At 35.4% G+C, this 11,152-nt stretch overlaps 1 pseudogene; it reads left to right on the plus strand.

Moving 5' to 3' along the window:
- Window positions 1-7,787: 7,787 nt before the first annotated feature.
- Window positions 7,788-10,003, plus strand: LOC120170822 (annotated as a pseudogene).
- Window positions 10,004-11,152: the final 1,149 nt, after the last annotated feature.

Here is an 11,152-nt window from a genome sequence, read left to right on the forward strand (position 1 = left end):
GGTGTTAGATCGAAAAATATAATTTGAACGGTGCCTGATCGAGAATATTAAATGGGATGGGTGATTTTTCGAAAAAAATGCCTGATTTTAAGAACACTTTAATTAATTTAAAGTAAATTACAAATTTTTATCACTCAATTTTAGTGTGTTTCTCTCATTTTGCTCATTAAAGTTTAAAAGTTTTCAATTTTTTCAAAGAAATTAATATTGTGAGTTTTTTGTCACTCATCATAAATAAATAACGGCGTTAAAAGGATGTGTTTAAAAAAAAAAAAATGTTTACCACAACGACGTCATTTTTTCAATTATATAGAAGTCTATATATAATGTTATAAGTGAAAAAACCGTTAAGTCACAAAAAAATTAGGGGTTGTTTGTTTGTCTCTTAATAGAACCATTCAGCGCTGAATTTGTTTCGCACCTCTGAATGATTCAGTGTTTAATGATTTAGTGTTGAATGATTCAACACAGAAGTACATTCTTAATGATTCAGAGCCATTATCAAACAGCATGTCACATTCAAAGTTAATTCATACAGAGCCTTTGAATCATTCAACATTTGAATCATTCAGCGCTTAATCATTCTGAAGTAAACAAACAACCCCTTAATGTGTTAAGTTCAGTGAAAAAATTAAAAAAAAAATTAAAATATAATGAGTGAAATAAGAAAGAGAGTAAAGTTCAGTTATCAAATTTGCAATTTACCCTTCAAAAAATAAATTAAATAAAATATGTAATTAATTAATTAGATTAAATTGTCATGGGAAGTCGGTGGGGATGGGGGAAAGTATCTTTTAGTAGGAAGATGGAGGCATGATTCATAGTTCAGTCGATGACAATTTGACACACCTCCATGTGCATTTCTTTCCTTAATCTTCATCTCATAGTTTTCTTAATAATAAAATTTATCTGAAAATTACTATTCAGATTCCAACTCCAAATATATCATCAGCAACATCCTTAAATAAAATAAAAGTTATAATTAAATTTTATTATGTCTCCTATTGTATTTTCTTTAAATCTTTTAATTTTCTTATTAAACTTAATGTGTTGTGTTTTTTTATCACTCGACCATTAAATGTTAGTTGCGTTAAAATGAGTTGTTATATAGATGCAAAATGACATCGTTTTAGTAAAAAATATATTTTTCTAAAATGATGTCGCCGTTAAGTATTTAACGACAGAATAACCAAAATAGAAGAGATAGTACAGTTCGGTGACCAAAAAATCCAATGAATTAAGTTCAATAAGAAAATTGAAAACTTTTAAAGTTCAGTGAGTAAAATAGAAGAGAGAATAAAATTCAATGAAAATTTATAGTTTACCCTAAAATAAATAATTTAGACTACACATCAACTAATGAACATTTTTATACCGTGTTTAAAGCAAACCATTGGCTCATGTTTAGTATAAAAATGGGTAGGTTTACATAAAACATCAAAGCAGTGCTAGGTAGTAGATAAGAGCTAGTGGGGATTAATTTATAAATATTTATCATATAAGGAAAAAGTCTAAAAAATATATAATTTAATGTTAAAAATGATAAAAATTATTATAAAAAAATATGACATTTTAGATTAACATTCAACCTAAAATATTAAATTTTTCATAATATTATTTATTGTAATTTAAAATATTATAAAAAATAATATTTCGATTACCAATAAAAAATAACATAAGATAACATTTAAATTCACTTAAAAATGTTACAAAAATACAATATTTCAAATTACACCTAACTTAAAATATTATAATTTTTCAATCACATCTATTTTTAAATTTTAAATTTTAAATTTTTAGGTTTATAGCTCATAGCATTAGCGATCTAGAAATTTAATGATAGAGGTCCAAAATTTTAATTTCATTTTTTGGAAGGCTTAAATAGGTAAAAGGTGCCCAACCTATGCCTTTTGTTCCAATTTAGTGCCTAGCGCACATTTTTCCATTACTGATTTAGGTACTCGGGCCATCAATGACGTTAATTTCCACATGACACATGTCACAACCTGGTGATTTTAAAATTTTTATTTAAAATTAAAATTATATATATATATAAAGAAAAAATAAATTTTGAAATAAACCTAAAACTTTAAAAACCTTTATTTCAACCCTTAAACTCACGCCGATCACTGCCTTTTGCAGTCGAGGAAGCTCCACTCGACCTCCCTCCCCTCGACGACCAAAACCCCAATGAAATCGTGATCGATCAACGGCCGATCGATGACAAATCAACGTTTGATGCCCCGTGAACCCTATGATCAAAATTATGATCCCACACAATTCCGATGGCCGATCGATCGGTCACAGTTTCACGGAGGTTTTAGTCACCGAGGGAAGGAGAGGTCGGGTGGAGCTTCGTCGACAGAAAAAGCTGACGGCCGGCGTGAGTTTAAGGGTTGAAATGAAGGTTTTCAAAGTTTGAATTTATTTCAAAATTTGTCTTTTCTTTTAAATATATAATTTTCTTTTTTTTTTAATTTTAAATTAAAATTTTAAAATTACCATGTGTGACACGTGTCATTTAACGAACAAACTTAATGGTCCGTCACGACTTGACTCATTTTGAGTAACGAAATAAAACGTTAAACACTAAACTAAATTAAAATAAATATTAGACACTAAAATAAAACCAAATGCATACATTTTACACCTTTTTAAAAAAAACTAAACGACTATGTATTTTCTTTTTAATTTTTTCTTTAATGTATTAGATTAAATTTAACTGTTTTTCTAAATAATGAGATAATTAATACTATATTATCCCATTATTTAATCAATATGTGAGATCCAGTTATATTTTTTATTTAATCAAGGCTTAAATGTGAGATAATTAATACTATATTAAACATCAGCTATTATATCGAAATCATTGGATAGGGTGTTACCTTGTCTGGACCTACTTAAATAGTGAGAATTTCAAAATCTGGTTTTCCAACACTTGTCCCCACGAACTTTTATTAAATTTAATTCAAAATTAAATTGGAATCCATTAGGTTAAATTTATTTATTAATGTCAATTAAATTACTAATAAAGATTATGAATGGGTTTTAGGGTTCTAATTAAATATCAAAACTTCATTCCTTCTAGAAAAAATATAAATGCTTTAATCATAAATTGAACTAATTGCAACACATGTCCTCAAAGTATGACCCTTATTTGAAAAATTAGTCCCTAGACTTTTAAATGTTCTAGTTTCATCCTAAATTATGATTATCATTCTAGATTAATCCTCAAAATTTTGAACACTTTAAATTCATCCCCAAACTATGACATTCATTCTAAATTAATCCCCAAACTTTCTAAACATTTTAATTCAATCTCAAACTATATGTATATTAGTACTAATCACATCCTTTGTTAATAAAATCTTAGGCCAAATTATGTTATTATATGTTTAAGAAACAGAATTTAGGCTAAATTAAATTAATTGCACATTTAGGTGAAATTGAGGATGAAATTGAACTATTCCAAAGTTTGGGGTACTAATTTAGAAAAAGGGCCAGTTTAGGGATTAAATTAGAATGTTTAAAAGTTTAAGGATTGATTTATAATGAGAGTCTTCATCATCAAGGCCTTTGGCTAATATTTGATAATATGGCGAGGTGGTTGATTCTTTCATTCCTAATAAAAGAAGCAAGGGAGGAAGCAGGTTTGACTTTGTTCGCTTCTCCAGTTTGGAGGATGCGACAAAAGCTATCTTCTGTACTGATAAATCTAGGATTCAAGGTAACAAAGTCAGAGTCTTCATAGCGAGATTCCAACCTCGTGAAGCTTTCTAGAGAAAGAAATTTTCTGTTTCAATTCGAGCAGAGGCCAAGAGTAGAGTGGGGGATGTTTCTCCTTCTGAGGCCCATTGTTGGTGTTATTGATGATGACAAGCATTAACTCTTAGAGATAGTTTGGTTGGTTGGTGCAGAAAGTTTATTAAAATGAAGGAGTTGGCCGCTCTTATGCTCAAGAAAGGCATAGTTCGTCCACAAATTATGAGGTTAAGCGGATTAGCGATTTTAATCATATTTGAAGATGAAGATAGCAGGAATTTTACCCTTAATAATCAGATTGAGGCGTTGAATAAATGCTTTGAGAAAGTGGAAGATTGGTCGGAAAATTATCAGTGTAATAGTCGAAGAGCATGGTTATCGTGCAAAGGGATCCCACCGTTTGGTGGAGTCTTTCCACCTTCAGAAACATTGCAGGAAAATGGGGAGAACTCATCTCCGTTAAGGAAGGTACCTTAAATCCCTGCTCTTTTGATAGAGCTTTGTTTCAGGTTATTACGAACTTTAAAGCTCGTGTGGAAGAATCTTTTGATTTGAAAGTCGGGGAAGTGATTTTTACAGTATACGTTTTTGAGTTTGAACCTTGTTTCAACCCAGATTATATTTGAGAAGATTCACCTTTGTTGGAAGTGGCTGTTGCCTCCCATTAACCACGGTGGGGGAGCTCGTGGGTGTTGCGCCAATAAAGCTTCCCGAGTTGGAGGTTTGTTGGACTCCACTCAAATGGAGGATGCTCAGGAAGAAAATCGAGCACTCGTTGATGGTTCGGTTGATGGGGATGGAAAGTGGTGTTCAGTGATGTGGAAGCAAGTGTCATCGTCGTTTGAAGAAGTATGGGTTGATGATTTAGACTCCAGTCTCGTCGTAATGGGGATGCTGTTGTATGCATATGTCAGAGGACTGGCACTTTTAATGCTATGAAGAAGATCAGTATGGCACACGTGGACCTCGTATTGGAATGGTGTGCTGGTTCCGATGGTAATGCGCTAGATGTTCCACTTTCGCCCAGGGTTGGGAATTATAATCAGGCTGCGCATGATGTTTTTTGTCAGAGGATTAGCACGTCAATGCTTTGGAAGATGTTTGCAATGCGCACGTGGATCCTGTGTGTGCTGGTTCCTATGTTAATGCACCTGTAGTGCCATTTACGCCTAGGATGGGTTTTATAATAAGGTGGCGCAAGTGGCAAATTGGCAGAGGAATAGCATGCTTAATGAATTTGAAATTGTTAGCAATGCGCTTGTGGGTCCATTAATGGATTGACGATGGTTTTGTTGCTAATGCGTTATATGTGCAGTTCACGCCTTTGGAGAAAGCTTTGTGGACGCACGACGTCCCAAGAGTGGATTTGAGTGCTGGTGTAGACGGTGTTAATTTAGAGATGGCTTTGTCGCATAGTGTAGTGGGATTGAACAAGTTGGTGCATGCCGACTCTTGCCAGAGGATCGACATTACAAACACGGTGAATGAATTTAATAATACGCTCGTGGCTTCAGAAGTGGCACTGGATGCTGGTCACGAGGAAAATGTTTTCGATGGTCCTATTACGGCCATGGATAGGTCGTCAATCAAGGATATTTGCGTTAGTCTGAATGTTGAACTAACTCCTTTCCAAAGAGCGATGTGGGAACTTCTTCTAAGTCTCCTGTTGGGCATGATTTTGAGGAGACGGTGGTATTGCCGCATCGGTCCTTACAAAAAATCTGAAGTTGAAGAAATTCGGATCTATGCTGGATATTCAAGGCAAAGTCCTATCTAAAGCGGAGAGAAGAAGAAGAGATCGAGCGCTAAAGAAATTTAACTTGGATAAATTGAATCTTTTATTATCTGAATTATCAGGTACTTCTATTTTAGATTTTGTTTTTAAGCAAAAGTGGGCTGAAGCTTTCGTTGAAGCACAGGAGGTAATGTCTGTAGATAAGCAACTTGGACTTTTCATTAGTAGTCCTTAATATGTGGTTCTTTAGATGTTTTTGTCGGTAGTTATGTGTTCTCGTCGTCGTTTTCTTAAGAGTATTGTTGGGGTTGTTTAGATGATTGCTTTCGGCTTTTGAGAACTCATTAGTTTTTTTTGATCGATTGTTTACGGGGGTCTGGTATGATCTCTTAAGTGTGCAATTTGTTTAGATTATTGTTTGTGATGGAGTGAGTCTATGACTATAGGTTTCCGTTGACGAGAGGGTGGGAGCGTTTTTCGGATGGTCATTGGTGTAATAATGTTTGGTTTCGAGGTGGTATGTGGTTTTTTCATTTAGAAGGCTTGGATGCTATCCTTGAGGATTTCTGTGCTTGATGTTTTGTACTCCGGCAGTCCTGTTTTGCTCATTTATGCGGAGGTTTGTGGGTGGACTGTGTTACTGGAACTTGAATTTTGTGGTTCATGCTTTCACTAGACTTTGGCTTTCTGTTCTTTCCACCTCATGGTTCACTCTTTTTCTTTCAAATAGATTTAGGGAGGTTTTTTAACGAGGTGCATGAGGTGTGTACTTTGTATCATTATCAATACAAAGTACCTATTTTTCAAAAAAAAAAAGAAAAAAAGAAAAAAGAATTGCTCATAGGTTCTCACCTATCCATGGACTAAAATGCTGCTCCATAAATACAATTCAGATGTAGAAAGCACGATAAGCCTGCAGATCCGAATTTGTTTCATTAATACACCACTTACATGTCATGCATATTGTATCAACAATAGCATAATCAAGTTGAACAAGGGCAAACTAGAACACATCCAACTATATTTGGGTGCGATCAAATTAAAATATGTTTTAGCAACTAGAAACCAATGCTAACCACTTCAAATTACGTTACACTCCAACCTGGCTATTCCATGGCTAAGCCTAATGGTTGGATTGGAGAAAAATTAAGAAGACAATCAACGTGATGGAGAGCATCGAAAAGAGTGAAAGTAAAATGAACAGGAAAAACCATGAAATTTCATTGCCATCTATATTAAGCTACAGATAATTGAGGCCAGCAAAAGTTCGAAAAAATTTGTTACAGATCAAAGTTGCCATCTAACAAGGAGTCTATGAATGAAAACTAGGCATACCCTAAAAAGAAGACATATTGCCCAGTTAATTATCAACATTTCCGCTTCGTTGTAGCAAAACCCTTGGGGAAGAATAGCAAGAGCCTCCAAGTATATTGAAATGCCCAGAAGATCTGCAATAAATACAAAATTTAATTGGAAATCTTGTTGCGGCTGCGAATTCATAAGAAAAGAGAAATTGCATGAGAGGATGAATCAACTAATCGAACCACCCCCCGAAAGGGAAATCCTACAAAGCGAGTTTTTTTTTTTTTTGGATGGGTCAGTAGCAAGTAAGCATATAAAAGAACATTAAATCAACTTGGGAGAGAAATGATATTAACAACGCGATCAAGCAAAAGAAAAAGCACCAACTTCCTTAAACAGCACATCACACAACCAAAAATGAATCAGACAAAGACTACACAGGAGGAAAGGTCAAAAACATGCACCCAAGCTACTATTGTCAGGATTCTAGGATAGGCCATTGTTTTGTTTTCAGCTGGTATAATTAGCACTTTAGGAGCTTGAGAATTTAACTGGACCGTGCTTGCTCTATAAGGTAATATCATGGGTTAACAGTAGAAAAACAGTACAAAATTCTCAATATTCACATCCATAGAATTAAACTCTCAAAAGCATTGAAACTTCAGTTAATGGCCACCTCTTGAAATGAGAAATCCTCATGGACCAAAAGCGCCAAGAGGAAGCTTGCCAAGACGATAAAATAATGACGGAACGTATCAAGGTCCTTGTCGTATGAACGCCTCACGACTTGGTGCATTCTCATTTGCTCCCCATGTATTCCTCTCACCATTTGTTGCTGACCTGGCAATGATTGCTGATGGCTTTGACTGCATCTGGTTCATAACAGAATACACCATGGCTAGCTTAGAGGGTTTGTTGTGCCTTGAAAATGAATGCCCTGTTTTCAACGAAAAGACTGAGAGAACTTCAAGTTGCGTACTCAAATAATTGATGGGAATAGCCATAATCAAGGAGAGTGATGAAAATGCGATCTGTTTTTGGTATGTTTGTTTAGGCTAAATGAGATTCTGCGTGGAACACATAATGCTTTGATCATGACCAGGGGTGTTGGAGATAGGGTGCTCAAGGATGCGAACGGTAACGTTAGCGATCATCTCGAAACCACATTCACTTGACTAACTGTATCCACTTGAAGAACCATATGCACAAGAAAAGCCCTATGTTGGCTGGTCGATCGCTTATGAGGGACCTTATTGTCCTTCAACGATCACGCTCCCTCAGGGACCCTTCTGCCAGTCCTCCCTCTTGGCGTTCGCCGTCTGTTATTGATTTGCTTTACAAGAAGGGTCGTTTGGGCGTCGAGAAGCAGACGGATGGAAGGAGGCTTTCGGTAAGCTCGCCACCTTTAGATAATTTTGCAGCTTCAAGAGTTGCATTGGGTGAAGTCAATGAAGGAGTGCCTGCGACTAGTGATCGTATACCAGAGTGGAGCTACAGATGATCGAGAATTAGGAGAGGAATCTGGTTGGCGAAGTAATAGGACTGATTTTATGGGTGAAAACAAGGAGCCTGTGATGGAGCAAGATGGTAGCAGTTTGCCTCCTGATGCAATCTCCGGTAATTCTGGACTGAAAAATAGAAAGAGTCAAAAATTGAAGGGGAAGCAAGCTCCAGGCATTCAGATCAGGACTTTGTCTGAGCAATTGAATGACCTCCCCCTGGATATCGATGATGTAGCATCTTCAAATGTTAACCTTTGTGGAAGGCATATTCCACCAGAGAAATCTCGTGTGGAACCTGAAGTCGCCATCCGCGGTCATTCAAGTGGACTAAACAGGGGGAGAAGGCGCAAGTTTCGAGGAACGAGAAGAACTCGGGCTGCTCCTTCTAGAGATGTTGGAGGTCAAAATGAGTTGTCAGTGGCTTCTAATTAATTTGCTCAGGGTTCTTTGCATCAAAAGTATGGTACTGAAGATGAAGGAAATGAATATGATGATCGAGATGTCACCAGGGCTCCTAGAACTGGGTGTGGGATCCCTTTTAATTGGTCAAGAATTCACCACCAGGGTAAAACTTTCCTTGACATAGCAGGGAGGAGCTTTTCTTGTGGTCCATCGGATTCTAGATTAAGGAAAGCTAGAGCAGGTTCCCATGGAAGAAATTTGCTTCCAAAGCTAGATTCCGTGAACAACGCAGACCATGAAGGAATCTCCATGGCAGGCACCATTCTAATGCTGTTATGAAAAGGAAGATTGGATTCCTTTATGTCTTTTATGGACCTCATGGAACGGGGAAAACGTCATGTGCTCAGATATTTGCCAGAGCTATGAACTGTCAATCACATGAAGAACCTAAACCATGTGGCTTTTGCGATTCTTGTATTTCACATGATATTGGTACGAGTCGAAATATTCAGGAAGTTGGTCCTATAAGTAATTTTGACTTCAAAAGTATCATGGACCAACTGGATAATATGATCATCTCTCAGCTACCTTCACAGTACAGGGTTTTTATATTTGATGATTGTGATACATTGTCCCCCGAATGTTGGAGTGCCATATCGAAGGTCATTGATCGAGTGCCCAGGCGTGTGGTTTTTATTCTTGTCAGTTTAAGTCTTGATATTTGCCTCATATAATCGTGTCCAGGTGCCAGAAATATTTCTTCCCCAAACTGAAGGATGTGGATATCATTGATACTTTGCAGTGGATTGCATCCAGAGAGGACATCGAAATTGATAAAGCCGGGATTAAACTGCTTGCCTCTCGATCTGATGGATCACTGAGGGATGCAAAGATGACACTCGAGCAGCTCAGTTTACTCGGGCAAAAAATCTCGGTTCTTCTGATTCAGGAACTGGTGAGTTTATATTTCTCAAAAAAAAAAAAAAGAAGGAACTGATGAGTTTATAGCCTTATAGGATAATAACTCATAACACCATGCATGCACTAGTATTTCTATAGCCTATACAGTAATATTATGGATCTGGCTCACAGGTTGGGCTTATCTCTGATGAAAAGCTGGTCGATCTTCTCGATCTTGCATTGTCTGCGGACACCGTAAGGCGTAAACACTGTAAAAAGTTTGAGGGTGATCATGGAAACTGGTGTGGAGCCTTTAGCTTTGATGTCACAGCTTGCTACAGTGATTACTGACATTCTTGCAAAAACTATAATTTTCACACCCTCTCTGCATCTTTCATAACTAATCGTCTCTGGAGACAAACAAACTATACTCAATATGATTTTAACTCATCAAATGGTAATTCCATCATATTCACCGGAAACATAGCCCCTGGAATATTTACTAAATATTTATTATCGGTCCAACTCACACTTGTACCATGACCCACTAGGGTTTATCCCTATCATTTCACTCGAGATTAAGTTGAATAGAATACTTTTATTTTAAAATCTTTCATTTTCTTCTTGAGGTAATTCGTGTAACTTTTTCGGATCCATTTAAAATATTCTCGAGCATTTGAAACATTTTCTATCTCAACTATGAAAGTCTAATTATCTAAATCATTTAATAAGAAGACTTGACAACTTTGTAGCAATAATCTCGTAGCAGTTAATGCTAAAAAATTATACTAGTAACTAAATTTACTCTTTTTCCTATCATTACGAACTTCACACTTTTCCAAGTTCTCGAGAATTAATCTTGATTTTAAATAATAATTCATTGAAGTATGAAATAGGTAGAAAATTCACTTTTCACAAATTACATTCTAAAAGTAACTCTATTAGGTCTATAAAACTTAACATTTATTCTTAAACAAACTCATAATCAGTCGATCTACTAATAACTCATTTTTCTATAAGCTTTTAGCGGTCAATGCATTTACTGCTTACTCATTTCCTCTTACTCAAATTAATAATACTTTAAATAATTTAATGCTTCACTTAAATATTTCTCAATTATTTAAGCTTACCTGATGAAACCTCGGAATCATCATTAAATTCAAAAATCTCCTCTAGATCCTCATCCGATTCAACTTCTCTTTGGTCGATTTTTATCTCGACCTTCTTTTCAATATTATCTACTTTCTTACATTTGTCCTTAATTTTCAACATCTATTAGGACAAACATAATAATAACACTCAAGTTAATAAGGAGTGACATCAATCACACCTAATTGATCATATAAGTAACTTTGACAATTTTAATGGCATGTAATATTTTTTCTCAATTCAATTTAAACCCTGTTTCGACCGAGAATCAACTAAACATGTAGCTTTGATATCAATAAATGTAACACCTATTTCCAGTATAGGTTTTCGTACACAAGTCATAGGTGTCACATGACTTTTAAAAACATTTACCCATTTATTTAAAACCCATAAAATTTTG

The sequence above is a fragment of the Hibiscus syriacus genome, unplaced genomic scaffold (genome assembly GCF_006381635.1).
Source record: "Hibiscus syriacus cultivar Baekdansim isolate YM2019G1 unplaced genomic scaffold, ASM638163v2 tig00111794_pilon, whole genome shotgun sequence".
NCBI lineage: Eukaryota > Viridiplantae > Streptophyta > Magnoliopsida > Malvales > Malvaceae > Hibiscus > Hibiscus syriacus.